Below are 6,074 nucleotides of genomic sequence, written 5' to 3' on the forward strand. Positions count from 1 at the left end.
AAAATTCTGTTTTTCAAATCCTCGGTTTTCAAAAAATTTTTTTTTTTTTTTTTTTTTTTTTTTTTTTTTTTTTTTTTTTTTTTTTTTAAAACTTTCGTGTTTTATAAATCTCCGTGTTTCAAAAAATTCTCGTCTTTCAAAAATTTTCGTGTTTCAAAAAATTGACCTTGGTTTCATAAATCCGCGTTTCAAAAAAAAATCCTCGTGTTTCATAATTTATCAAAATTTTTTTTTTTTCAAAATAAAATTGTGTTTTAAAAAAATTTCATGTTTCAAAAAACTGTCGTGTTTCAAAAATTCAACGTGTTAAAAAAATTTTGTTTTCGTGTTTCAAAAAATTTCGTTGTTTCCAAAATCTCGTGTTTCAAAATATTATTTGTTTCAATAGTTCTCGTGTTTAAAATAAAAAAGGGTTTTCTCAAGTTCAATCGATCCAATTAAATATTAAATGACTGATTTTGAAATCAAGACACGCGTTTACGAGATACATTTGGGCGTCCGAGGGTGCTAAACCTTCCTCACGTAACCGACTCCGAACCCAATTTTCTCTGGATTTTACGTGGACCTAAAATGCCTCTTTTTAGAAAAGTTAAAAAAAATTTTTCTTCTGAAAAGAGAATTGTAGGTGTCCGATCACACCTGAAAAAAGATCGGTGGCGACTCCTTTCAAATAAAGTCGAGATTCAATTTTCAAATTTTTAATAATCACTTCAATTAGCGCCCGTACTCCAAATTTTTAGGTCGCTACAGCTGGCGACTCCACTGGGGAACCTTTTTAAGAGTCGAGTCGAATTAAACTCGCGTTGTCAAAATTTTCAAAGTTTCTTATTCAAATTAACATTTAGTCGTGATCCTTAAATTTTTATTTTCAAAAAAAAATCATGCATTTGCATCGGTTGTACATATTCTAACTTGTTTATCAGGTTGTTTTCAGCTTAAATTTTGCGGTTTATTTTGGTTAGTTTTCTAAATAAACGTAAAGGTTTACAATTTCTCCCCACACACCGGCACTTGCATTTTTTGCATAACATGAGCTCTATACCCGGGCTCCGTCCCTGTTAAGAGAAAGTAAACGCTACGCCTTCGTGAGTTAACTCGTTCCTCCGCACAGGCTAGTGAATACTTTCGGTACATATGACTTATGCTTCGTGAGTAACTTGTCCCTCCGCATAGGCATAAGTAATGTAATCCCTCGAATTGATCTCGTAAGCCTATATGGGCCATGACCGAGGCTCTGTACTAATCTTAGTAGATGACAGTGCAGACGATTCGAGTACCCGCCTAGAACCAAAACCGCATATAGTGAACCATACGAGCTATCCAATTAGAGCCATGCCGAACCTCTGTCCGCTTATAGTCATCAAAATAAGTACACGGGAAAATGCCTTTTGCCTTTCTTTACACTGTTTATGCAAAAAATGGATTGGTAGTTTAATTTGTTTTCAAATTATATTTGTTGTGTTTACTAACCAAGTTTTGTTTTTACTTTTATTTCATCATGCATCATAGCATCAATTAGGAAGGTTGATTAAAAGTTGTGCCAAAAAACGGTTCTGATGAAGAGTCAATTACACAAATAACTGAAAGAAGGCCGTGGTTCGGGACTGGTCTCTAAAAATCAGAGAGAAAAGGGGATAGTCTAGTGGAAGGTGTGTCGCTAATTTGCCCGAACATATAACGTAAATGTCGCCAAAATAACTTTGAGGATTGGTTCGAATTTGGAATCAGTGGATCAGACACTAGAGACATTTCACTCAGAGGTATGGAGATATAACTCACCTATCACCATCCGTGTAGACGAACAGTTGATTCAAGACATGGTTCGGTTCTGGGACCCAGCTTATCAGTGTTTCACCTTCAATCAAGAAAACATGACTCCAACCATAGAAGAGTATGCTGCTCTACTCCGCATCGACAATGTACAATTCGGCAAAATATATGTGAGGAGCCTAAGCCGATGACCTTCAAGAAAAAGTTAGTGAGACTGACAGACATGACTGATCATGGGCCGAAAAACAATAAAGAAGAAGAATGAAACCATTTGCATTCCATGGTCCTCCCTACGAGATTTGGCTCTGAACCATCCCAACATGCTGAAAAGGGTAAATCTATTCGCTTTGGCCATTTACGGTTTGGTCATTTTCCCAAAAGTTCTCGGACATCTCGAAGTTGCAGTAGTTGATTTCTTCGAAAGGTTAAAACAAGGAATCAACCCTGTCCCGACCATCCTAGCCGAGACCTTCAGGTCCCTGAGTAGTTGTCGAAGAAAAGGGGAAGGACGATTATCGGATGCGCGCAGTTGCTCAATGTTGGATTTGAGTCACTTCTAGAAGGTAGAGCGCACTCCGTTCCATTGTTTTCTAAAACATTCTCCCCGCTAGAAGCTTACCTCAATAAAGAATGGCCGAAGGAAGTCACCGAGCAACATTGGGTATCAGTTTTTCAGAATCTTTGCGCCGAGAATATAACATGGAGAGCACCCTGAATCCGTCCTTCAGTTCTGCTATACAAATGTGGAAGCCAAGATTGGGTACCTTTACTCGGGTTATGGGGAGGAGTTGGATATGCTCCGCTATTAGTCCAAAGGCAATTTTCTTCGCGACAATTCCTCCCCGCAACTGGAGGATTAGCACAGTTCGAGTTCGCTTTCGCGGGTGAAGGATATATGAAGAGAGTCCGAGACACTGTAAAGTATTGGAAGGAAATTCATTTCATGGAATTAACTTTGTATGTTGATACCCTTACCCAAGATTACGACATATGGAGGAAATCTCATCAACAAACTACACCATCCAGAATCCTTCTCGGAAGAAACGTCGTCTGAGCTAGAAATGGCAAGACAGGAATTCGAACGAGAAAAGGCCAAGATGTCTCGGACCTTAGTGCCTTTCAAGAAGAAAACTATCAACTGAAGATTGAAGTTCAGGTGAAAGTCCAGGACTGAAAAAGTACAAAGAGAAGCCGAGATGTGAGAAACAACTTAAGGACCTTCATTGGAAAACAAGAAATTAAGAAACACTATAAAGAATAGCGGGTTGGGCAAGTCGACAGCAGAATGGAAAGAAGAAATAGCAATATCAAGGGAGGAATGGAGTTTGGAAGGGAAAAGCAAAGAAAGAGGAGGAAAAGGCTGCGCGCGCTGTGATAGAGTTAAGAAGGAAGAACGCCAAGTATGAAATAGTGACTGCAAAATTGGCGAATAGTCAGTCTGAACATCAAGAATTAAAAAGGAAAACACGAGATCTAGAAAATATGCTGCAATCTCGTCAACAACAATTAGATAACCTCTTGAAGGCTCTAGAAGAAAAGAGTGAGCAGTACGATAGGGACATTCACGCGTATGAAGGAACTCTCAAGAAAAGAAATGCAACTTGACTTCTGATCAATGAATTCGTAAGCGGCTATGCAAGTTTCAATTATCAGATGAAGCCGAAGTCTCAGTTGCCAATTCCCTCCGACCAAAGATCGAGCATATCAGAGTTTTAGAGCAAGTGAAGAAACAAGGCAATGGGCTAGGAAATTGTGTAACTTGGAAAAATGAGAACTTGTGTAATAGACTATGTTATAAATGAAATGCCTAAATAAGGGCTATCTTGAAATCAACACCAATTTCTTGCATTTCATTCATAACTTACATTCATTTGACATTCATGCATTCATTCATGCATCAATTCATTCATTGCATATCCCATACTCGTTCGCTGAGATTAAAACACACAATTCGCAGTTGCCAGACTTCAAGACTGGAACCACGTCATCCGTATAAAACGCGCCGACAAGCTAGAGTAATGGAGAATGAATTCAATGAGAGAATTGAAAGGATGGAAAGGACTCAAAAGGAATTACAAGAGCAATTGGCCAAATCGCAACAAGAGACGAGAGACCTAATGGTGAGATCTCGAGAGGAATCGCTCGAGTAAAGAGATCAGATGGCTAAAATGATGGAGATGATGACAACTTGGTCAAAGGAAAGGGACCCATGCAGAACTCCGATGTTATGGAACCTCGGTCAAGAATTCACCATGATCAGGATCCATTCTATCCCCTGGGATTCACTCCACCGCCCGCATATACAATACAAAGAGGGTATACTCAAGAGAACCCACTGGCTTGGAACATCGACCTATGCCACCTGCTCCACCCACTAATTTGGGGCAAGGAATGTTAGCGTCAAACCCAGGGGCTAGTCCTGCTAATCCACTAGTTCCAGATCTGGATGACCCAGCAGAGGTAGCCAAGTTGAAATTGGATAACCATGACGCAAAATATAGGAGTCTAGAGGAAAGACTCAAAGCAATAGAAGGCACTGAAGTCTTCTCCGCACTAGGTGCCAAGGAACTCAGTTTGGTACCTGATCTAATTTTGCCTCCGAAGTTCAAAGTGCCTGACTTTGAGAAGTATGATGGGACAAGGTGCCCAAAAGCACATCTCATTATGTTCTGTCGAAAGATGTCCGGTTATGTGAACGAGGATAAACTACTCATACATTGCTTTCAAGATAGTCTAACAGGGTCAGCTCTTCGGTGGTACAATCAACTTAGTAGAGAAAAGATTCGATCCTGGAAGGACTTGGCGTCAGCATTTTGTGAGCAGTACAAGCATGTATCGGATATGGTGCCAGACCGTATGACCTTGCAAATGATGGAGAAAAATCCATCAGAGACCTTTAGACAGTATGCGTAGAGATGGAGAGACGTCTCAACTCAAGTGGAACCCCCACTAACAAAAACGGAGATAACCGTTCTCTTTATCAATACTTTAAAGGCACCGTTTTATGACAAATTAGTGGGAAGTGCCACGAAAGATTTCGCGGATATTGTAATATCTGGTGAACTCATAGAGAATGCCGTCAAGAGCGGTAGAATGGAAGGATCAGAAGGCTCAAGAAAAGCAGCACCCTTAAGGAAGAAAGAGCTAGAAGCCCACATGGTGGGAACTGGGAGTCGTTACATTCCCAATTCGTATCTTAACCAACCCCGACCTCGAGATTATCCACCCTCGAATTTCCATTATCCCCCTCAAACCCCTTACTACCAAGCACCACATCCGTCCTGCCCCGTATACGCCACGAACAACCAAAGACCCGTCACCACTTTCCCACAAAACACGGTACCCGCCCAAAGCCAACCCAGAAACGAACCAAGACCATCAAGGCATAATCCCGAGAGACCGCAATTTACCCCCATCCCTGTGTCGTATGGGGAATTATACCCAAAACTTTTAGAAAAATAGCTAATTTCTCCCCATTACATGGCACCCTTTAAACCTCCATACCCAAAGTGGTACGATCCAAACGCTAGTTGTGCATACCACGCAGAGAACCAAGGGCACTCTACTGAGAACTGTCTCGCTTTCAAAAGGAGAGTTCAAGGACTCATTGACGCGGGTATCCTACGATTCGATAGTGCTAGTAACGCCACGGGGAACCCGTTCCCTAACCATACTGAAGGGAATGTGAGCACAGTGGGGGAAGAGGATGAATGGAAGGTCAGAAGATGTGTGGCAGAAATAAGGATGCCTCTGCAGAAAATCTGGAGGTATTAGTTAAGAAAGGATTACTCTGTCACTCTGATAGAGTTTTTGGAGAAGAAGGTCAAAGTTTTTGCAATTTTCATGGGATTGTTGGGCACAACATTCAGTCGTGCGAGGACTTTAAAAGGTTACTTCAAGACCGGATGAATAATAAGGAGATCAAGGTCCTTAACAAGAGTGAAGGTGCCAACGAAAGAGAAGTATGCGTCTCTGATAGCCAATCATCAGGGCCTCCTTATAGTGCTGATCGACCGTTGGTAATTTATTATGACGTGATGAGAGAGCCATTAAAACCACAGATGGTAATTGAAGTACCATCTCCTTTCCCGTATAAGGACAACAAAACAGTACCGTAGAGATATGATGTTAATATCGTTACAACGGAAGTTGAAAAGTCTAAAGCCATAATTGAAGATGTTAGGGAGGTAGGTCATTTTACTCGAAGTGGACGATGCTATTCTAAAGAAGTTGAACCGGTAAAGAAAAGTAGCGACTCGAAGCAAAAAAGGAAAGCAGTGATGCACGAGGTCGAAGTCGAGCAA

This window comes from Gossypium hirsutum, chromosome A04 (genome assembly GCF_007990345.1).
Source record: "Gossypium hirsutum isolate 1008001.06 chromosome A04, Gossypium_hirsutum_v2.1, whole genome shotgun sequence".
In the NCBI taxonomy this organism is placed as follows: Eukaryota; Viridiplantae; Streptophyta; class Magnoliopsida; order Malvales; family Malvaceae; genus Gossypium; species Gossypium hirsutum.